The sequence below is a fragment of the Onychostoma macrolepis genome, chromosome 04, assembly GCF_012432095.1.
Source record: "Onychostoma macrolepis isolate SWU-2019 chromosome 04, ASM1243209v1, whole genome shotgun sequence".
Taxonomy (NCBI): Eukaryota; Metazoa; Chordata; class Actinopteri; order Cypriniformes; family Cyprinidae; genus Onychostoma; species Onychostoma macrolepis.
In genome coordinates, this window is record NC_081158.1 from 26,226,809 (window position 1) to 26,251,642 (window position 24,834).

General features: G+C 35.2%; 1 long non-coding RNA gene across 3 annotated transcripts in view; it reads right to left on the reverse strand.

Moving 5' to 3' along the window:
• Positions 1-6,775: 6,775 nt before the first annotated feature.
• The window catches only part of LOC131539707 (uncharacterized), a 32,913-nt gene continuing 14,854 nt past the window's right edge, over positions 6,776-24,834 (reverse strand). Inside the window, exons 2-6 of one of the 3 annotated variants that reach the window (XR_009270949.1) lie at positions 20,254-20,324; positions 15,612-15,774; positions 11,615-11,689; positions 11,172-11,300; positions 9,548-10,690 (exon numbers count right to left, since the gene is read on the reverse strand). This is a non-coding gene — a long non-coding RNA (uncharacterized LOC131539707). Of the gene's footprint in view, positions 7,242-9,547; positions 10,691-11,171; positions 11,301-11,614; positions 11,690-15,611; positions 15,775-20,253; positions 20,325-24,834 lie in introns of those variants that run through there. The other 2 variants (XR_009270948.1, XR_009270947.1) reach the window with 2 other exon arrangements.

Consider the following 24,834-nt stretch of genomic DNA (forward strand, 5'->3'; position numbering starts at 1 on the left):
TTGTTTATCACTTTACTTTAAAATACTGTAAAAAAAAAAAAAAAAATCAGTGTCGTCGTCTTGTTTTTTTCCAGTACAACTCTAAAGATTCTTAAATAAGATAGATTTACTTGAGAAGCAAAATGACATGATATATTAAACCTCGTTTTCTGAAAAACAAATGAACAAAATTTATCGAGTTTTGCCTAAAAGAAGATAACGTATCTGCCAGAGGGGTAATTTTGTTTACCATTGGCAGATGTTTTGTTCTTTTTCCTCACTTTATTTGGACTTTTTTTTTTTTTTTTTCTCAGAAAAATAAACTTAAAGGGTTATTTCACCCAAAAAATAATATCATATTTTAATATCATAAATATTATATTTTAATATCATAAATATTAATATCATAAATCACTTTGTTTCTCAAGTTAATGCTTCTTGATTTAAGAATTTTGTGATTGGAACTGGAAAACAAGACAAAAAATACTAAGTAAGAAAATAATTTTTTTGCGGTGAAAATGTACATCTAAACACTGCAAAAATGATTTTTATAAGTTGTAAATAAAATAAAAATGATTGGAGTATGTATTAAAAGAAAATATTATTTCCGTTTTTCTACTTCAAAATTTAATTCCATCTTTAATTCCATCACTTGACTTTTCTTTGTAATTATTTGTGAAATTTACCAGCAATTTCAGTGAGAATTTTGCTTCAAACACATTTCTTTGGTGATGGATATCACAGAAAAGTCTTTAAAATAATGCCACAAAAGATCATTTTGGTTTATTTATGCTTGCATGAGACAAATCTCAACAGTTTACACTTCCAAAATTGCCTTTAAAGATATTTTCTCGAAAGTCATATCATCTGACATTCATAGTATGATTTCCACACTGAACTGAACTCATGTTTCAAGTCATTGTTACATACAGCCATTTACAACTGGGTCTGTAAATGCAGTTTCTTGAAAGGGTAATTGCATTTCCTGCTATCTAGGTTGGAGCCAGTCATTACAGAACCTGTTTTCCAGTCCAGTCATGCACAAGGTTATATCTGCAAACACGAGAGGCCCAGGATATGGTTTTCCTTGACCTTCGCAAAGGTTAAAATCTGTTCAAATCTGAGGATCCGCAGTGATGAAGGACAACATTTGGATGGCGTCTCTCCAGACTCAATGCTAATTCCAGGGTTAACGGGCTGTAAATTGCATTGCCACGACAACTACGGTGGTGGCGTCCACTCGGTTTCACATTCCATTCCAAGAATGCCAAACAGTCGAGCAGACATGAGACAAGGATCACAAGATGACCTCAGAAACAAGGCCAGGGCCTCTGGGCTAAGTAAGACCGAGTGGATCTTACCAGAAAAGTATCAAAAACCAATGGTGCATAAACCAACTATATTAATTAGTCAAACAGTCTCATTCCATTAAATGCATGATAATGTACATCAAAGCATAGCAAGCGCCTGCCATCCCTGATCCACAAAAAATATCTATCTGAAGCAAGCTCTGCATCTTAAAACAATTACCACTCCGAGACGTCTCCAGAAAGATGTGTCACAGAGCAAAGGAAACAACCAAGAGCTATTGACAACGTAACCAGCCTTGAAACAATCCCAAAATACAAATCCATAAAAATAACACAAAGCAGAAACATCCCATGCGCTTGTGATCAAACAGTGCACTTCATTTCACTCGAGGTACTGCAGAGAGATTTATGCTTACTCATATTTCATGGTGACTGATGATGGTGCATATTTCTGTGACAGAAAAAAATGATCTTGCAACAAAATGACCCACCGGGTAAAATGTGGTGGTGTTACTTTGAAGTTGTCCTACACTGCATCCCAAACAGATGCAACAAGATAAGTTTAAAGCAAGCAATTTGTTCTGTTCACAGTGAAAATAAATATGTTCTGCGAAGCGGTAAAATCAAAGTTGTAAAAATGATTTCTGTCGGTTTGAGGGGTTTCTCGCAGCCACAATGCACTTCACAGGAGAAAAATAACTGAAAGCAGCAATGTAAAGCTCCTTTACATTTGATATTTACATATTTATGTAATTTGCAATGCTTTTATTGAGAAATACATTACGACATCTACATTTGTTCAGTTTATTAACTCCCTAGGAATCGAACCCATGGCCTTAGCGTTGCTAGCACCATGTTCTACTGCTTAAACAAAAGGAACATGGTTAAGGTATGAAACAGAAACTATGTGACCGACAACATGCAGTGCATTTTGCAGTGAAAAACTATGCATTACAGACAACCAATCAAAAACTAAACCAGCTTACCTCATTAAATATTCACGAGCTTTGTACAGTTGTAGAAACAGATTGTATATGTTAAAGGGGTGGTTTACTGCTTTTTTTCTTTGCTTGATTGTGTTTATGGGGTGCAATATAACATGTCTTCGTGTTTCGTTTGTTAAAAAACGCCTTATTTTTCATATATTTCACCTTTATTGTGAGCCGCTTTCTCCTCTGTCATTTGAACGACCGGTTGACTTCCTGATTCTCTGAAACCACTCCCTCAGAAACAGGCAATGGGCTCAGATTGGTTAGTTGGGCGGTGTGTTGTGATTGGCTAAACTGCGTACTGCACATTGTCCGGAAACTTCACGCCCATTACCTTCACGGGCGACAGTTGCATGTGCTGCGGTCAAATGTAAATAATGGTGTCAATATTGCCGTATCAGTTTGAGCCAGAATCAGACCCAGAAAGCGGTAATGAAGAGAGTCAAGCAGAACTTCCGCAAGCACGGCTCTTACAAAAGTTTCTGAATGGAAGTTTGCTGTTGTGATTACATATCAATTTTTGAAGTTGATACACGTTTGTCTTATACTCACAAAATAGCATTGAACTAACTGGCCACTATAACCAAACAGCGTTGGCTTGTGTTTACGTTCTTGATCAAATCGAAAAATTACGTCATAAAGTATACATAGAAAATACATTTACAAAATTAGTACATAATTACAAATTCGGGTCCAAAATGTTTGTACGCGTTTGTCAAAGACACACGAAATAGCATTTAACTAACTGGCTTCTAAAGCCAGCGTTGGCATTTGTTTACGGCCTTGATAAAACTAAAACATTACATCTGAAATTATACATGCAAATACATTTAAAATTATTAAATCTTACTTACAGGTTGTGGCCCAACAACTGCTGCCTCTGGTTTTAAAGTTGGAACCGCTCCATGTTTTAGTAATAGTTTCTGTGTGAATCCGGCATTGAACTCGTGTCGATTCTGGAAGCTGTCTTCCGTAAAATGCGCAGCACAGAGAGCTAAATTAGGATTGTAATTTTCAGGAACATAATCAAACATAAATTTTAACCATTGTTGATGAACTACAGCGTCCGTAGGAAGCCCAAACACAGAAGACCTGACAGCTGGGTGAAAATAACACCGTTTCGACGGCATGGCTACAACTCTCCACTATAACTCTTCCTCTTCGACAAAGCCGCAGAACATGGCCTTGCCCCCTCTTTTGCATGTTTCGGAGGGAGGGGTTTGATGGGTTTTTTACGTATGCAACCCGGGAAGTATCTCGTTGTAGTCCCATAGGAGTCGTTTTTGTAGGCATTAAACTTCCTGATTTTTAAAAGACTCCGCTTACGTTGAACTTTCAGCGCAGCAACTTTGCAGATACTGTTCATGCGCCAACAGCAACATTACACACTATTTAAAATGAAAAAAGTGAAATCGCAGTAAACGACCCCTTTAAGTTATGACAGAAAAATAATAGCTGGACATTTTTACATGTTTCAAGCTGTTAAAATTAAAATAAAAAACTCATTAAAATTATGAGTTGTACACTCACATATATACACTAATATAATGTAATATAATATAATGGTAACACTTTCTCACTATTATTAGCATGCTTATTATAAAAATAAAGTATAATTTTGTTAATTTTATATATAGCATTTTATAAAAACCTAATTACACACAATTAAATGATATTTTTAAACATTATATTATATTATACAATGTAAAACAGTGAATAATAAATAGATAAGCAAATTACAACATCAACCCAGGGTTTGCAAAAATGATGTATCCTGCAAAAACATGCAGAATTAATGACTACCTTTTGGTAAAATATGAATTTAACTCAGAATACCCAAGGTTAATTTTAAGACTACACTGTACATGAGAGGTCAGTGTGTTACTAAAGGCTCACTTATAGTTGTCACTGCACATTAAACAGAGGGAAAAGTATTTTAACATTGAAAAATGACACACTTCATCTTTAAATCAGACATGGGTTATATTTTTTGTCATGTGTCTTTGTAGCTTAACTGCATGTAACAAAGGTAAGAGCTTCTCAGACATCCTGGTCCTTATTTTCTCTGAAACGTAATAATTTGAGCCGTCTGGCTGCATGACCTGCCTGAGCAAATCTCTAACGGCGATGACAAGTTTGAAAAAGATTTGGGTCCCTCTCATTTCCTGAACGATCACTCGTATCACGACCACAGAAACCAGAAACATGGAGTGTGATGAAAAAAGACAAATGCAGGAGTGCCTTTCCTTGGGCCTCTTTCAAAGCCATGCCAAACTGTCCACCTCTCCCCAAAGAGTGCTGAGTTACTGCCCTGCAGTCCTCTTAAAGCGTTTTCCCCTAAATGTCGAAGAACAGCTCACAAAAGCGCAGATCTGCCAGCAATACTCCTCCCTGACACTAGTTTTATTAGAAACATCTGGAGGCATCGTTACAAGATAGAGACCACTCTAGTACACGCAAAGAAAGAGAGAAAGGAGCGGATAAATGAGTCTGTGAGAGAAAGCTAGAATCGAAAGCAGCACGAGAAAGCTTCAGAACAAGCAACAAAAGAAACACAGCTCTTTCTTAATGACGGTGTGGCTGATGAAGGTGTCTGCAGCCGCTGAGATAACAACAGTCTCATCCCGAGGCTGTTAAGATCTTATTAGAGCTCTTTGCAGTCCTGGCCGACTCCACAGATGGATTCTATTAGAGCCATCTTCACACCATCGTCATGCAGGTTTCCATACACTGGGAACACTTGAATGAGGAAAGAGATATAAGGCAGAGAGGGTGAGTTGCATAGGTGTTGTATGATCGGCCAGAAGAGTAATGGAGCCATATTATCATGCCTTTCCTGCTAGCAAATAGTACAAAAAGTCAAGGAAATGAGGGATGATGGCTAATGTCAGCCCATTCCTGACTTCTACTTGTATGTGTATGTGGGCAAAAAAGGTGACTACAGTAAGAAAATCCAATATAATTGTCCTATCTTCCATGTTATATTAATTATATTATATTATTAAAGACATTTCTATAATAATTATTTAATTAAATGTTTTTTTATTATTATTATAATGTAATAATGTCAATAAATAATACATTAGTACATAAATAATAACAATACATCCAAAACATATTTCAAAATAAAATAATGCATAATATAATATAATGTAATAAATTTATATAATAATTAATGAAATATTTTTAGATTTATAATGTATTACTATGAATAAATAAAAAAATTAAATAACTCCTAATACATTCAAAATATTATTATATTTCAAAATAAAATAATGCAATACATAATAATATGATATAATAATAATAAATAGTAAAATAATACGAAATAATTACTTATCATCCATCAAAACCAGAACCTCTAGAGTGTGAAATCACATCCTATTGCCCATTTCCACACACATTCTGGGTCCTCAAATAATTTTGCATGTTTGAAGCCTAATGTGATTGCACCTTTAGGGTGGAAAGAGTGAAAGAGTGTTGGGCAGAGAGAGTAGGAGAGGAAAAATAGATTATCATGCATTGTAACAGCATTGTCTCCAGCTAACATTGTGTGGAATGTGCCTGATAAGCCCTGTATGGAGGTCTGGGCATGCTGGAAAACGGCCGAGGGCTTTGAACAAACCAGGCTTACTGTGTCCCTGTACGTTCTCACTTTGCCAAAAAACTCCAGGGGGATGGAAATTGTGCTGATTGTAAAAATTACATTCACACTACTCTCTATTTTACGGTGTTTGTGCATTTCATAATTTTAGTCTAGTAACCTTGACAACATCTGTGGCGTAGCAGAGGAGAATTAAACGGCCTGTTTAAATCTAGGCGTTCCTTGATACGGGTGACCTCTGTCCTGTGGGAGACTCTTTTACAATTACATTCTCATTATGTACTGATGAACAGTTATACAGAACACATTACAGTCAGGAACATGTGTGTTTTATATAGAAGACCCATGAGTCAGAGAGACACTGACGGTCACTGTTGGGAAGGTTAGCGGACAGCGCTCTGTGTTTTGAGAACATGAAGATGTAGGAAGAAACACATGGTTCTTGTTTAGAGAGAGAGAATGAAACAGAGAGGCAGGCATTCCATTCTGCAGTTGGTTTTTACAATGGATAATCTGACTCTATCATTTATTATATGTCAGCATAAGGGTGTTGCTTCAACCATAGGGACTTTTGGCTCGTTTTCTTGACTTTTAGAAAAACACTTTTCACACTCTCACTAGTTTATTTCATTTGTCCACTAACAGTTGATATATTTGCATCACAGAAGATAGGAGTCATTTTTTATTAAAGTTTGTACAACACGTCAAATTATGCAATGTGTTTTCATAGCATTCTGTTGCAGGCATGATGTTGTGGAAATTATAAAATAAAATAAAATAAAATAAATATAATATTAAATAATTTTGATAGAGTAAATACTCTTTGTTTTGATGTTCATAGATTTAAAAAATGTATGACTGAATGTCTGAGACAGAGTAAAACAATAAAATCAATATATAAAAGTAGCTAAAATAAGGCATGGTATAAAATGTTTCCAAGACAATGTTGAAAAGAAAAGAAAAGAAAAAGAAAATAATCTGTTTTAATAAAAATCAACCCCTGGAACATAAAAAGTTCCCATAAATTAATGTCGGGCTTTGCTTGTACACAGGCACAGCCAATGTCTGTATATGTGTATAACATTAATGTAATCTGACAAAGTCCTTTACTGTCTTCCCATAGGCCTTTGCATGTAATGAGTCATTGCAGAGATGTGCAGTCTGCTGCTATGAGAGGTGTAATCTTTGTCCAATAAGATAATATTATGTGGGCTACAGATAGAAAGATAGAGGACACGTGTGATGTCTTCAGCCAAAGTACCCATATCTCACATGGCTGTACGGGTAACCCAGAGGTCACAGATTACACCCTATCAGCATGCCCAGAAGGAATCCGCTTTTTTCCCCACATTTTCTTCGCTGTTTTTAAGGAGAAAAGCAGTGAAATTCAGCAGAATGGATTTTAACATGGTAAAAAAAAAAAGAGCATTACACTTTTATCTTTAGCTAAAACTATGAAAAAGTAGCCAAAATGTTATAAACAAACACATAGGGGTGTGGTATCAGTAGAACTCTAATGAAACAAATATGGCTTGTTTCATCTATAATTCCCTTTTATGAGTCACAAGACCCAGAAGAGCTAACAAGATGCAAAACATGTCTTTCTGATGAGGTTCTGATTAAACCAATAAGGAAACCACTGATATTATTTGGCCCTTCCTTCGTACGAAAGGCCTCTGTCAAATAGTGACTGCTTTATTTAAACAGAGCTGTCAAAATCTGTTGCCATCTTTTGTGACGTCTCAGACCTAATTAATTTAATTATTTTCATATACACACTTAGTTGAATATTTGCTTGTTTGTTCAAGGATTAGATTGATAACAGATCTTCTGTCGTTCCTATAAATGTATATATTTAATTAACACGAGTCATTTCAAGACTTTATGCAATTATGCCTGCTCTCCTCTATTTATTATTTAGACCTCAGTTCTTTTCCATGTTGTTCTGTACCTTCACCATCAACACTTTTTGCGGATTTCAAAAAAACAAAATCAGTTCATAATCTGCTGTGTTAGACATTTTGTTTCCTGCCTATAAACATACGTTGCCACAAAGAAGTGGCATATGAGGACATGGCACAGATTTTGAGTAATTCTGACAGGCTAAATCAACAACAGACCCCTTCTAGAAATTAAACAGAAAACAAATACACACACATAAATAAACACATTCGATTCCGTAACAGTAAAATATGGATTGTGTCATATTTGCTGATGTCTACAAAGTGATATGTATTATTAAATGCAGGGTTATATATAGAAAAAAAACAATTGGAATAGTTTTGTTGTTGTTGTTTTTGTTGTTGTAAGCATAAAAAAGATGCAATCTGGAAATATTTTAAATGATAACATCAGTAAATGATAGTGTAGCATGCAAAATAATCTAAAATCTAAATAGCGCTTTCACTAGCAAAGATCAGATTCTATATTTGATGCATACCACCCTCGATCACTGGTCAGTGTACAATCATGTTATACAGAAATCGAAACCTTCGGTGTTGTCAGTTCTTTCCTTCAGTTCACATCCTTGTTTATAGGTAGACCTGCCAAACTGGGTGGCCTGAAGCTCCTCATCTAAGACCTGACCTGCCTTCAGCCTCAGGGCTTAACGTTTGTTATAGGCTGCACTGCCGGGGGTCACAACCTCCCATGTCACACTCTAATTATGATTGTCACATTGATGAGCCAAAGATGGGCTTGTAAATAATTTGTGAGCAAACTTTTTTTTTTTTTTTTCGGTGATGGTAAGAGATGAATGCCTTCTCATGTTTCTTATTATAAAAAAATAAGCCCTAAGAATATCACATTGTTTTATTTATTTATTTAATATTATTATTAATTGATGTTTAAAAATACTATTTGAATTACTTATTAGGAATTAGGTGTGGTTATAAGAATTTGATATGAATGTGAATATGTCTTGCATTTTTTCCCTTTTTTAATTTATTTTCCCTATTTTCATATGTAAACGTGTTTATGTATGTAATTGTTATTGTTCTAATTATTATTATTTATTTATTTATTTATTTTTTTTTATGTGTTGGTGGTGGCTGTTACCACAAAAGGAAAAAAAAGTGAATGGAACGTAGAAGGAAAAATGAGGAATAACTATTGGTAAAAAATATTATGTCTTTAAAGGAAGTGTTCGTTTGCATAATTGTATTAAATGTGTTTTGAATGGAAAGACATGATAAAGTATATATAAAAAAGAATATCACATTTTACCATGCTTAAATCCATTCCTCGTATTTCTACAGATTTGTATGGAAGTTTGCTTCCTCCATGGGAATAAAAGAATTACAATTAGCTAATTGTGACTTTTTTCCTCACAGTTTTTTCTTGCAATTTTGTAACTGTGAGATAATATAACAAAGCAAAAAGTTGAAAGTTTGAAACTTGCAATTGCAATAACTTGCAATTCTGAGAAGAAAATTTGGAATTGTGAAATATAAACTATATTTCAAACTATACTTCAAATAAAATAAAATAAGAATTGTGAGATAAAAAGTCTCAATTACCTATTTTATTTTGTATTCTGTGACAAAAAAACAAAAACAGAATTGTCAGAAAAGTCAGAATTCTGAGTTTTATCTTACCATTCTGAGAATTCAGCATTCCATGGCAGAAACAGGCTTTTATAAAAAATAAAAAATAAAAATAAAAAAGATCAGCTTTTATAAAATGCTATTCCTCACCGAGCACATGAAAAACATACAGAAACACATGTACATACATACACACCTCCAGATTCATTCTTTAGTGTCATGTACGCCAAAAAAATTAGTCTCTTCCCCTACTTTCATTCAAGGCCATCTATGATCCCATTAGGAGACTGTTTCCTATTGGGCAGTCCAGCCTTTGGTTTTATAGTCAGAGCTCGTAAAACACGAGCAGAGGGGAACGGGGAGTGACTGTCTGCCACACTTACATCAAACGTGCTGCACTTGGCTGAAGAGGTTCAGCGCTCTGAGAAAACACAGAATGAAGTGCAAGCCGATGTTGTTGCACGTAAATCAGAGACTGAGCCTCGCAGAGACGAGACTTTTATTTCTCTGAAAGATTTATACAGCTAAACAAAGAGAGACATAGATCTCTTTTGTTCAGCTGAGAAAGAGCGTATATGAAAGTATACTTAGTGGTGCTTGTTAATGCAAGCCTCACTGCTCATACTTAAGGTTAAGTAGTCAGACTTAAATTAAATGAAAACTGGACAAACATGGGGGGAAATCTCATTGACACCAACGGAGGGATGGGAGTCACTTCTTGACTTGAGCCACTATTTCATTTTAAGATATAATGACGTTCTGAAATCATTTGGGTGCATACAGTGATTTTTTTTCATAGTCAAAATCTAGTCATTTCAATAAGTATTGATAAGTTCGGGAATAAGTGAGAAAAATTTACCCACAGATTTTGCAACAGTGCTACACATATGACTAACAGAGAGCTGCTTGGATTAAAGTCGCTCGATTCTTCGCTACACAACTAATGGCCACAAAATATCACTAAAAATTTGCTAATGAGACCGCATCACAGTTTGAAGAGACCACAGTTTATAAATGCAAAACGGATACACATGGAAATATTTTTGTTGAAAAAAAAAATACTGTTTAAAGTGTCTTATTGCAGTTTTCTTCATCATTTACAATGGTGCAAAAACTTTGCTCTATTCCTTTACGCCTACTTATTTTTTGTTTTTACATGCTTGATCCTCATTTTGTTCTCTTCCACAAGTCATAGAGAGGCATGAAGGATATGAATCTGTGTTTGTGTAGTCTTGGCAAAGTCCCCCACACTCCCAATCATCCCTGTTCCAAGAATAAAACAGCACAAAGCAAACTGAGTTCAATTCATTTTTCACTTGTATCTGATTCAAAGAGCAGCTGTTCATAAATATGTCTGCATTCTCCAGGGTTTGGAGGAAGACAAGGTTTTTTTTTTTTTGAAGCGCACTCACTGTTATGTTAGTTTTGACTCCTCCTCCAACTATAGGGGCTTGAGAGTGTTTTTCATACTAGGAAAAAAAATGTGTGTTTAATCTATGTATCATTTTCTAAAGCCTGCGCAAGCCTGCTAAATGCAGATGCATCTTTGAAGACTATGGCATGAGTAGCCAAATGCATGTCTTACAAACACAAGCAGCCTCGACCCATTAATCAGTCAGAGAAAACAAAGGAAAAGCCTCCTTAACCCTTTCTAGCAGAGGTTGTGTCAGAAAACAGACATGGCAAAGTTACAGGATTCATCGGCTCATTTATCAACACATTCATCCATCCATTTCGTACTAACCTTTTCTTTACAAGGGCCTCATTCATTTCAGTTTCCTCCTACACATCACCAGAGTTGCTGTCAATCATCTTAGAAACAGTTGTTCCCCTTTAGGCTTGGATGGACTTGAGTCATCTCTAGTCAACTTGTCTATAAAGGACAAAATGGTTAACAATGAAACATGATTCTTTCTTTCAGACCAATAAAGATGTGTCCCTCATGATTTAGTAAATTTATTTTTTACCATTAAAATACACGATAATGGCACAATCTCATGTGCTGTCACAGTTAAAGCCTATGAAACAAATGATCTTAGCCGTAAGTATTTGTGTTTAAATGAGCTGCCTAGTAAATATTCCAATTCAAAAGCATTAACCTCAACCAATTAAATGACAAGGGGCATTTTGGGTATCTGTTTTTGTTGACTGAAACATAGAAGATGTTGAAACACGAGTACTTCTCACCAATGGCAAAATCTGTTGTAATGGTAAATAGCGTCCGTTCAGACAGGTGCACATGAGATCCATATCCCAAAACAACTGGGGGCATCAGTGAAAGACAATCCCGAAAGAGAAGAATAGAGAAGAAAGTGAATGTCCACAACACAAACACACTGAATCAAAGATGCCTGAAGGTGAAGAAGGACTGGCCTTTGTTCACAAACAACGTCTCAGTTGGAAATGTTGTGCATGATTCATTTTAGAGGCAACAAGAGCTCAGGGGCTACATGAAAAATGCAATGTTGTAAAACAAAGACTTACAGATCTTGACAAGAGTGGGCTGCACTGCAGGTGTCTGCCCAGGGATATACTGTAAAGTGCCCTAACACACGCACGTAGAGTCACAGAAAGTTCACAAAAATCAAATCTCTCTTTAAAATCTGAATGATATACAGACCAAATGCTGCTATTTTGGAAACAGTGCAAACGCAGTGAGTTTATATCAAACCACAGCTAAATGTGACATTTATTATAATGTGTTTATGTGAGCATTGTTCATGTGTTTATGTGAGCATCGTGAGAATGTGAGGAGCAAGTTAAAATAAAGTTAAATTAAAAGATGCAATTTTTTAAATGTTCTGTAATGGTTTAGGCCCATTAAATGTTATAAATAATGGCTTTCAATTTCGCTGTTGAATAAAATACGCTGTCTTTATGTTGTTTCTACACTAAATTGGAAATTCAATCTGAAAATATATTTCTGAATATAAATTTTAAGGTGCATTTAATCACTATTAATGTGCATGTTATTATATTTCTAGGTTTACATTAGATGTCTAATTTTCAATTAGTGTCAAAAATTTGGACCCCACTGTATATGAAAATGTCATGCTTTTCAAGTTAAAACGAGAGAATATTTAGACTACTGAAACACTTTAGTTTGGATATAGTCCAAAAGAAACATGATAACCAACCTAGAATGAATGAATAAGGGTGGGCCCATGTGCCATAGAAAGTAAAATAGAAAAAGTGTTTGAGAGAAAAATATGTGTCGATTAAGGCTCTTGTGACCATTTAAAAACCTCTTGTGTACGTTTTTATTCCATGTTCAGTAACTTCAGTATCCTGTGTTGCCCTTGCGGTATTTGGTTAGCCTGCAGTTAGTCATTAATTGGCACGTGCACACACAACATTCAGCCCTCCATACTGGGGGTCTGAACTAACTCCAGCTGTGAATCAATGCAGCAAGTGGAAGAGGTTCAATAATGCCCCATCATGGTGGTTTCACTGCCGTATTGATCTGTAGTGCCACAGATGCTCTGTGGTGAGAGTTTGAGCCGCACATCACCTCTCAAATGCCACAAACCCACTGCCTTCTCAATATTACTCTTCTGAAATGAATGTGGAAAATCATCCACACATGTTTAATAATGATTTAAGACAGAGTTCAGGACATTCTGTCATCATTTACTCACCTTCATGTCATTCCAAACCAGTATGGCTTTCTTTCTTATGTGGAAAAAATAAAGGAGATAGTTCAAAAAATGATCATACTGATCTTTTCCATTCATTGAGAGTAAATAGAGACCAGGGGCTGTCAAGCTAACTAAACATAGTTCATAACATCTGTGAGCTATATTCCAAGTTTTCTGAAGAAATATGATAGCTTTAATTTAAGTCATTGAAAATGTCTTGAAAAGCCATGGTCACCATTCACTTTTAATGTATGGAAAAAAAATCCTTATATTTCTCCTTTTATAGAAAAATGAGGGTGAGTAAATGATGACAGAATTTTCATCTTTAGGTCAACTATTCCTTTAACGTTCCCAGGTTTGTCTCACCAGTAAATTGCATTTTAAATGAGCCAATAAGTTGACCTAAAAAATAAAATAAAAAGCACAACAAATTCCCTGTATATATTAACTAACATTATACACTGTAAATAAATAGGACTTTAAATGCGACCTCTGGCATCATAATTTAATAGCTCACCCCTATAAGAGCATATAACGTATTTGCGTTGGCTGTACATCGCAGTGGGGGTTAAGTACAGCCCTGTGTCCTATTTTAGAGCCCTGGCACATAATTAATCAAGCAAATGAGGTTAATTGCAGCCATTGTTTAATAATGCGCTAGTCCCATTATTGTATTGTTTGTGAAGCTTGATAAAAACTCAACCTCTCATTTGACAGGTCGATCCCACAGCGGGAAAATAACCTATCCAACCCCCATCCCAAACACATATACAAACAGAAGTAAAAGAGGATGGTGAACAGCCTTTTTGGAACAGAACACAGTTAGTGGTGACACATGGGGTTCTGTTAAGGACAGGTTGACACCAGCTCTTTTTGTGAATCAATGATTCGTTAGTAATAGCCGCAGTGTTTTTATATGGGCCTGAGGGCTGCATTATGAACCAAAGTGTAAACAAATAACCAGGGCTAGGGAGGGGCTGCCTACATATGGAGGACAGAAGAACAATACAATATGTATGCGATAAGAGGGAGGAATGTTTAGGGATCGAGGTTTAGACCACTGAATTCAGTTGTAGATTCAGGGCATTCATTAAATTAAGAGGAACCAAATGAATCATTCATAGTCATAATCATTTATTATCATTGAGTCAAACTCTAAATTGAGTATGATGAATTAATTTGAAAATAATATGTAATTAAATAATCACTGATAAATATTTAATTCAATAATAACTGATAAATAAATAGACAGGTGTAATTTAAATATCTTTTAAGTGTAATTCTATTTAAAAATGAAAAACAATACACTAATAAATGGTTTAAGCAGAAATTAGTATTTTTTTAATCTTAGAGAATGTAAAACTTTAAATGTTAATATATGATTTTTAATGCAAATATAAAAATAAATAAATGATGTAACAGTAAAATAATACATATATATAGCTTTTTAAGTGTAAATATATTTTTTAAATAATGTTTCAAAAACAACAAAGCAATACACCAATAAACGTTTTTAAGTGCATTTTTTCTAATATTAAAGAACATAACAGTAAATAGTACATTAATACATTGAGAATATAATGAGTATTTAAAAATATAACAAATAAATGTATAAATTAATATGTTTTAAGTGCAAATGTATTTTTATAATAATTAAAAATGTAACAATAAAATAATACATTCATATATAACTTTAAAGTGCAATTATATTTAAAATAGTATTTTAAATATAGTTTTAAAATGTACCAATAAGGCAATATATTAATGTATTATTTTAAATGTGAATTAAAAAAAATAAAAAAAGTTCAAAAACATTTGCCAGCTGATTTTTAATCATTACCCATTTGCCTTTTTACCCATTAGCCAGAATGTTTTTCTTTTTCCAAAGACATTCTAATCATTCATCAGAAATAATTCACAATGGAACATCTTTCTGTGTGTTAAATCAAAACTTTCACGTGCTTACGACTCTGTACATTACACGCATGGATAAAACAACTGAGACATGAAATGTGATTAAAGTCTTAAATTAAATTATTTTAAGAGCTCCAATAAAGGGTTAAAGATGCAGACTTGTGATACTGCCGTCCCTGTGGTCACACATTTGGTTACTTTGGCCATGATGTGGTCACTAAGCGGCCAAAAATGAGGCTAATAGATGATGTATGTTGGTCTGTCAGATGGAAAGGCGCCTTGTTGGCAATGTTCATCCATCATGGTGCCCGGCCATCCATTTAGCCTCTGACACTACACGAACCAAATAGCCTAATCCAATTGCGCACACTAAAGGGACAAGTTTAGGGTGATGGGGTTATTCTTCTTAGGGGGAACTTCTCAGTGGCTCTCCTTGCACTTTTTCTTTGGAAAATTTAAATGCACTTTATTTAGAAATGTAAAACTTTAATCCATGAATGTGAAAACGATAATGAATGAACAAAGCCAATGATGTTTTAAATAAATGTGTATCTGAAATGCATTCTTGTAAGCAGACCAGCAGATTTGTGTCTCTCTAATGAATGTGTGGGTGTATATAATGATTTGTCCACCTTCTTAATGATGAAGTCAGACCCCATTAGTCTACTGAACGCCTCTGTCTCCTCAGGCACTGGGGTGTCGCCACTGTTTCCCTCTGGGACGGACGACCTCTGACTTCAGCAGCGTAAAGGTTGTCTCCGTGGGGAACCCTGCAGCTTTGGGGGCATGTTCCTGCTGAGAGAAAAAAGCAGCATGTAAACACACAGTTGGAGATTTCCAGAAAACAGTCAAATGAGACGGTGAAAGTGTTCGTTCCAATCAAGAGCCAATCTCAACCAATACACATCCACCAATTGTTTTGTTGTGATTTATCTGCAATAAAATATTGAGTGGTAATATCTTATACCGTCAACCTTGCTTTCAAAACTCAGATTTAAAGTTAATTTGAAATATTTAAAAAGCATTAAACTTCCATATTTCCAACTTTAAAATGCTCGTATATTTGAGTCCTTATTTGAATTTTGTTTTGTTACATTAGAAATGTCTTTCCTGTCACTTTTGATCAACACTTTTCTGTTCATTTATTAACATTCATGTTTTTTTCTTTCTACAAAATCCCACAAATCACTGTTTTTAAACTGTATTTACAAATCACAAATTTTTGAAAAACTTTATTCACTGTTAAGAGTTGCTCTGGAAATGTGATACAAGATGGCTGATGGCACACAATGTTAGCTTCTCTCCCATAAGAAGAAGAAAAAACAACATCTTTATCTTTATTGATTTCATATTTGTCACTCCCTTCTCAACATCCAACACGAGCGTTTTTAGCACTCACGGAGTCTTGTCAAAATCATATTAATTTCAGTAATAAGTAACAAGTGATTTATGGTGTATTCCTTAGCTGTCAAGCTAAGTGCAGGAAAACACACACGGTGCTGTTATATATGGCAGCCATGATGAAGACTTTCATTTCAAACTGGTAGGAGCAGTCTGGAGGCCCTGAGATCTGTTTATGCTTTGTTTAAAACCCTCTCTCACATTTGTTCAGCTGGGTTGCTTTTCTTGGCATCAAAAACCATGAGGGCCCAGCACTGCAAAATCCAATTCCCCCTCACCCAGGTCCTCTCTTGGCTCCATTGACGGTCTCCACTTTGCCAAGAAGAGATGAGGAAATATACATATATATGTAATGTGAAAAACACATTGTAGTTCTAACTTTAGCATTAAGAAGCATACTTGTTATGCTCCGACTCTCATAACAACCTCTGATGCTGTTGAAGACCCCATAATGCATTGCAAATTCAGGAGAGTCCATGAGCCCACGACAAAAAATTTTGTGGTTACTTACGGGTATATTATTCTCTGTGGAATGTGTATCTCTTTGTTTCAAGGGCATCTAGTTTGTGATTCATGGAATGGAGGGGTGTGTTGGACATGACTGTAGTCATTAAGTCTAAGTAAACAATGACTGTGTAAGTACGTTGAAAATAAGGGCTCTTCTGTTCATATGATAAGAGGATGTTTATGTAGTATTCATCAGGCTAGGCAATGCGGAGCATGTTGACGGCCGATAAACATCTTTGTGGGTCTCTTTTGTTGTTGCTTTTCTTTTACTTTTTTCCCGTTCTTATGGCATATCTAAATGCATTATTCAGCAGACTGATGTTTGACTCATGGATTAGAAACACATCCACTCCATTTATCCACTCATATAACATGTGGTCTCTAACAAACCCTCAAGGGTTTTCTCTCTCTCCCCCTGGGCCATTTTTCTTGCTCACAGCTGAGACTTGTAGAAGTAGATTAGATTTAAACTGATCCAGGACTCAGACGCCCTTTTTCCACCAAGGGTGCCTAAAACCAACTGGTCTCAAGCCAGAAACTGGTAACATTAGTGTGTGTAGGATCATGTCTGCATCAAATAAAACAAAAACATCTCTTTCTGGCAAGAATGTTGCAAAACAAAACTATATTGTTTATAATAAAAACACCTAATGCTGTGACAGTGCAAAGAAGCTCAGTCTTATATTCTTTGTCATTCAAACAAAATAAAAATATTTTTATACATAAAAATACTTTTATTCAGCAAGGATGTTTTAAACTGAACAAAAAGTGACAGTAAAAGCATTTATAATGTTACAAAAAAAATCTATTATAATTATATTTAAAATATATGTGTGTGTATATATATATATATATATATATATATATATATGTGTGTGTGTGTGTGTGTGTGTGTGTGTGTGTGTGTGTGTGTGTGTATATATATATATATATATTTTTTTTTTTTATTTATTTTTTTTTTTTTGCTCACCAAGGCTGCATTTATTGAATCAGAAATAAATACAGAAACAAGAGTAAAAACTGTAATATTGTGAAACCTCTCTCCAATTTTCTAACATGCTGATTTGGTGCTTTCTTAAGTATTAATATTCTTATCATTGTTATCAACTTATGACGATTGCATCAAAAGCAGCGTTTGATATTTGGACGTTAAAGTGTGTTTTCATAACACGCAAGACAGCAGTCAATTCTTTATATCCAAATGTCTCACATCAGGTGTGTTGGTGACGCCATTTCAGATCGAGTGCTAGCATGAAGTGAATCTGAAAGGCGCCAGAGGTCTCACCTATTCTCATGGCTGCTAGTCCATTTGGCGTGACCCAGACTGGCGGGATTTATTTCATAGGGGCATCGTGACAGATGATTTGCGAGGACACGTGCAGTCAAAGACTGTGGAATGAGAGAACGTGGTGTCCTGGATAGCAGAGGGTAGGTGTCAAAATGTTTATCTCCACCACGGAGAGAACATATGACAAAGCTACATACCACTCTATCCTCAGAGCTCCCAAACAGTGTATTATTAAACCCACACGTCATTTTGAAAGAACTGCTGCAAAGCCTTGAATAAATCATCTAGCTCATCAATCCAAACCAGATGAGCTCTGAAGAAGCGGCTGAGTCTTTAAATCAAGCCAACATGAAGTGACATTTTGTGTCGCTGCTAAATCAGACACAAGACATGCCCAGAGTCAAGTCTGACACTTTAGGCTTGATCAGAAGAACCCAGAGCAGGTCAGGTACAGGTCAACACGGTACACAAAATGAGATCATAGCGATTTTCACTGTGAGTCACTGCATGTCATTTTAATTTGGAACATTCCCCCTTAGATGTTGAACAGAATTCTTTTCTTTGATAATGTCTTTAATAATTAATTTGCATGATTTTGTAGATAAAATATTTGGAATAATGAGAGACAAACTTGCATGTTTTCCTGTGAAAACAACATTTTTTTCAGTGAAATGTATGATGATTACGGGCCGTCAAGTCCAGCAGCAATTTTTGCTTCGGTTCATTAAAATTTTTATTAAAACAAACTATAATATACACTTTATAATATTATAATATATTATTATATACCACAATAAAGTAGTACTACAATTAGTACTACAATTTAGCTCTGGTCATTGCTAAATAAAAACTGTATGCCAAGAACACTTAAATAAAATAAAATAAAATAATTATAAAAAATAAAATAAGGCATGACACCCCTGCTAATTTTGAAGACATCTGAGCCCCTTGGGAGCTGGAAATCATTTTCCACTGTGTTATTTGGTCATTTGTTTGTTGATTGTTTTTTCTTCATCAGGAAAGGAAGGAAATTACGGCTCAGGGGCTTCAGTCCAGCTGCATCTGGTATTTTGTACAGCTTGGCATCCACACTGAGGTTGCTAATGAATCAATATCTATGAATTACAGAAGAAAGATTCCCAGACAACATGTAGTAAAGTTCTGGAGCAGATTAAACAGTGTTTCTTATGACCATTGTAAATTCTTACAGTACTAAATGCAATCACAGAAAAAGGCACACTTTTCCAAAAAACAATGTTATGTGAAAATTAATATTAATGAAAAGCAACTCAAGAATTGAGTCACATCACATTTCTTGACACCAGTTTGCTATAAACATTTCACTAGTTACTGTAACGTCTCAAAACTAAACTCCTAAACTTCTTTCAATTTGGTGACTTGAATTTCGATTTGGTGACTTGATTTTGAAAAAGTTAAGTTATTTAACCCGAGGTACAAAAATGTAAAAGATTTGTTGTTTTCTTCCTCATAGAACCCTAATCACTGAAATAAAGGATGCTGAGAGCGAGGAGTACAACTGGAATTTCAGAAGTGTATAATGGTTTTACAGTGTGCACCTATCCTATGGGATAGTTTGCGAGCCGAGCGAATCGCTATGAAGGAGCAGAGATTATATTCTACACACGTTCAGCTGTTTTCGCTGGCACAGGTCTGTGTTTACATAGTTGTTTGAATGGTGAGAGATGCCGTGCTCGGTTGTGAAAATCCACTGTGCTTGTGGAAACCGAAACGCTGCCTACCTCAGCCCTGAGGTGACAAGCCACTTCCAAACTGGTTAATGGAGTTTAAAAGCCAAAGATCTTAAACTCAGATGTGCCTCTGGCATTTTCTCTGTTTAAAGTAACTGGCATTGCAGTGTGGTTTGTTTCCACTTAATCTGTGAGATCAGATCATTGAATATGACCAAAGTGCCTTGTCTAAAGAATATGACTGATATAAGCAGGAAAGATGCCATAGATATTCATAGTGCTGTGTTAAGTTGAGAATCTACTTGTGTGTTTGTAAGTAGGCACTAGGAAGCCATCTGTCAGGCCAAATATGGCAATGAGAAAGTATACTTGGTTGGAGAAAGTGGGGAGAAGGTCCTCTGTGATTAATTAGAGATCCTGATGGCAAGGACAGGTGCAGTCTGGAGAGAAAGAGAGAGAGAGAGAGAGACTGGTGAACAGTCCTTTGGGAACAAAACACTCTCACACACATACACCAACACTCACACAGACAACATTCTATCTGAGCACTTAGAAAGGGCACCTCACTTTAAGCGCTAACACTTTTAGATACACATACACCCATTTATCATAATGCCATTATGTTTTGCACAGCTATTCTTTGCTAAAGTAAAATGTTCCACTGGGGAAAAATATATAGGTCTAACCATGTCTGTGACCCTTTTGCAATGGGTTAAGATAGGAAATATCATTCAGTTATTCAGTCGCCTTTTGTCTAGTGTTTGTTTAGTTTTATATAGTGTTTCCCTTAGTTTTGTCCAGCTGTTTTTTTTTTTTTTTTTAGTATTTCATTTAGTTTTGATTAGTGATTAATTTAGTTTTGTCCAGTGTTATGTTTAATGGGTCATTTAGTTTTGTCTAGTATTTTGTTTCGTTTTGTATACTGATGTTTAGTTTTGTCTGTTTTGTCTAGTGTTTTGCTTGGTTTTGTTTAGTAGGTCATTTAGTTTTGTCTAGTGATTCATTTGGTTTTGTTCAGTGGTTTGTTCAGTTTAGTTTTGTCTAGAGCTTTTTTGGTTTTGTTTAGTGGTTCGTTTGGTTTTGTCTAGAGCTTTGTTTGGTTTTGTCTAATGTTTTGTTTAGGGTTCCGTTTAATTTTATGTTGTGTTTAGTTTAGTCTCGTCTTGTTTTTTTTTTGTATTTAATTTAATTTTGTATGTTTTGTTTTGCTTAGCTTTTGTTTAGTTATGTTTAGTTGTTCATTTAGTTTTGTGGCTTGTTTAGTTAGTGTTTGTGTGGCATTTCATTTAGTTTTGTTTAGTTTCTTGTGTTTAGTTTTTTCTAGTGTTTTGTTTTGTCTCTAGGCAATTAATAAATGCAATTAGTCAATGCCTCAAATGAATGACTACTAGTCAACCAGACAAATTTGCAGTCAAGGGCAGCCCTAGATTCTAATGTTTGGTATCATGTTGCTTTGTGTCTTATTTGATGGCAACATTCAAAATGTTTTTTAACCAAGCGTATACCTTATTCAAGGCATATTTGGACTTTTGAAGATATTTGGAATTTGAAATTTATGATAAAGTCAGCACAGCACATTAAAGCAGATATTTTCTTCTGTACTGAATTATTCTGTAATCAACTAGGAATATGTTTTATTTGTTTGTGTGTAAGAACAGCACATGTGTTCTGCTCAAGGATAATATTTAGAACAGTGACTGTCAATGCTGATTGTCACACTACTGTCAGTTTCTAAACGCCTCTGGCCTGGCTACACTTCAGTCAACAGTTACAGTGCTGAGCATGCACTTGAGTTCCTACAGGTTTGTTCAGTGTCATTTCTTGTTTGTGTGTGTGTGGCAGGGAAAAAAAATCAGAGAGGGAGATGACACAGAAAGACAGACAAGGATAAGTGCACGTCTGAACAGACTGAAGCATGTAGATAAAGATCAGCTTCTACAGAGAACTGTGCACGCTATTTGGAATGGAGAATGGAGAATGAACTGAAAAGTGAAAATAAATGGGGAAATCTTGGAAAGAGGGCCAGACAGAAGAAAACAAAGAGAAAAAGAGAGAGGTTGTGTAAATGATTTAGTATGTATGGGAAGTCCAAAAGTGATTTTAAAAGGTTTTGGTCTGAGTTTACAGAATGGATTTATGAAGAACAGAATGTCTCACAGATAAGACTTTTGGTTTATTTATATACTGTATATATATATATATAAAATAATAATAATAATAATATACACACAGTGTTGCCCACAGGATATTGTGAGACTGTGGTGGGAGGACCTCGGCCCCTGTAGGGTGGTCCGGGGGCATGTGCCCCCCGGGAGAACATTTTGTACATTTTAAAGTTAAATTCATCTGTCTGGTGCACTTTGAGAGTTCAAAATTAAGAGCTCCAACACAGGTTCAATGTGCAAAATAAAGAAAAAAAGCTGGTGAAATGACTTGTACTTCAGTTTTAAAGGGGACTCAATCCTCTTTTTAGTTGTGATGTAGTGTCTCAGTCTAAATTACACTCACACTGGTGAATTTGGAAACCAAACTAATTAGAATATAATAACAACAACAACAACAATAATAATAATAGTAATAATTTTATATTATTATTCCTATGACAGTAATAGCATATATTGAAAAAATTGCACTGTAAAATAAATGAAAATAAGTATTTCACAGGTATATTATTTTACCTTACTCTAAAGTGGAGAAATTACAATACTTTTGTCTTAATTTCTACACTTGCAAGTAGGGCCTAAAATTAGCCTGTTGCCACATCTGCCATTTCAATCACGATACAAACAAAATATTCTGGTTATTTGAGAAAATTTACCGGCCATAAATATTTTTTTTCCTGGCCATGAATCTGTTTTTGCAGTTGCTGCTACTACAACAAATAAACATATTTAGCCTAATAATTTAAAAAAATTCCATTTGAAATTAGAATCAACCACTGCGTTTTAATCATAATGCAAACAAAGATGCTACACACATGTAGCATGAGCAGTTTTTTATTTAAATTTGATTATACCATTTCAACAGTTGAGTCAGTGAAATTATGCTAAAAACCTACATAAAACAAAAGAATTTCACTCTCTGACATCAGGGGGCGCTTATGGAACAACAGTGATGAGAGAGGAAAAAGTCAGAAACTTCTCTGAAGCCAGTTCCCTTCAGAAATACATTAATATGAACCCCCTTTCCAATATTTATATTTTTCTTCCAATAAACAGTGAGCATGCTCTGCCTGTACAGTATTTTCTCCGTGTGTCTATTCATTTTAGTCCTTGCTTGCAAGAGATAAACCTATGAGCTTTTATTTTGGCGGAAACTGCAGCTGAGCTTTTATTTTGACGGAAAACTCCAGATTCAGGGAAAACACGTTTACAAACGCATCTCCTACAAATCTTGTGAAATGCTGTAAGCATTTGCCCATGAAAATGTTGAGAATTGTGCTAATGGCGGGCCGCCACAATCTAGTTAATGAATGGGAAACACTGTATGTATATGTGTGTATATATTTTATATATATATATAGATAGATAGATAGATAGATAGATAGATAGATAGATAGATAGATAGATAGATAGATAGATAGATAGATAGATAGATAGATAGAAGCTATATTATACATTATTAGAGAAGAAAGAAAGAGATGAGAACAATCTGAATCTGGAAAAATGTAAGAAGTAACAAAAGAATGACAGATGTGTGGGGAAAGAAGAAGAGGAGGAGAAAAGATAAAGCACCAAAATTCCACAGAATGGCAGACATAGTGAGTGAGAAAGATTAAGGAATGGTTATCACAGAGTTACAATGAGGGATAGACCAAAACAGAGTAAGAGAGACAGAATCCTGTGACTGGATCTGCTTCAGGGACATAGCTATAGGGCTGGTCTCAGCAAGGCACCATGTAGAGTGTTTTCCCTGAGCAGCCATTTCTCAAAGTTTCTCCTAGAGGTGAGGACAGAGGCTGTCTGGCACATGCTCAACAGATGTCTCTCCAGGAACTGCCTTTTAACTACAGGGACAAAACTATCTGTATTGCCAGCCTGGACACTCCAAAGCTGAGAGTAATTAGCCTAGAAAACCAGCCGATGGATCAAAGATTAATTTCAGATATAGTTAGAATTGGTAGAAAAAAAAAGAAAGAAAAAAAATCAACTTCATGCATCATTGCTTCATGTTTTAGGAGTCTGTTTTCCTTTACCTGTCATTTGAGGCTTAACTATTTGTATAAGCATGATTACTTTCAAACGGGTGTTCATTGCTCCAGGCTTGCATTATTGGGTTCACAGACAATGACAATTCATCTTACTATATGATCTATGATTAAACCCTGTAATGCACTCTTTTTAACTGACTGAACTATAAAACACATCAGTTCAACATCAGGCTTAGGCATGTGTGTATGAATGTGGACTCTGCCGTTACACCATCTTTAAGAGTTCAAAAATAAAATTTATAAACATGTTTTGCAGAATGTACAAACCTGAAAAGTAGTTAAAATAATGCTGTGTTATATAAAATATATCTATCTACAATTATGAATAAGATGTCTAGGGGTTAATTAACCCAAAAAGCAACACGTATCATATGGCGTTGCAAATGCAATTGACCTCAAATGAGCCATGGCTCCTCTAGAGAGGTGAACTTAGTCCAGAGAGAGCATAGAAACAAACAAACTCAAAAAAAAAAACAGTCTAATTAAACAATTATACTTTTAAGCAATCAAAATTGCTCATACTGGCACAATGGGATAGGGGAATAAAATCAGCTTACTAGCTAACTAGGTTAAAAGCAAGCAAGAAAAATAGAAATCAAGAAAGCAAGAAAGAAAACACCAGAAGAACATCAATTAACTTTTTCTTTTCTAGATCCTCTGGTTGTGGGTGGTCACAGGTAGGGGAGGAGGATAAAGGTTCAGGGTTTCACGGCTGCCAGCTTTCACACCAAAAGCAAAGC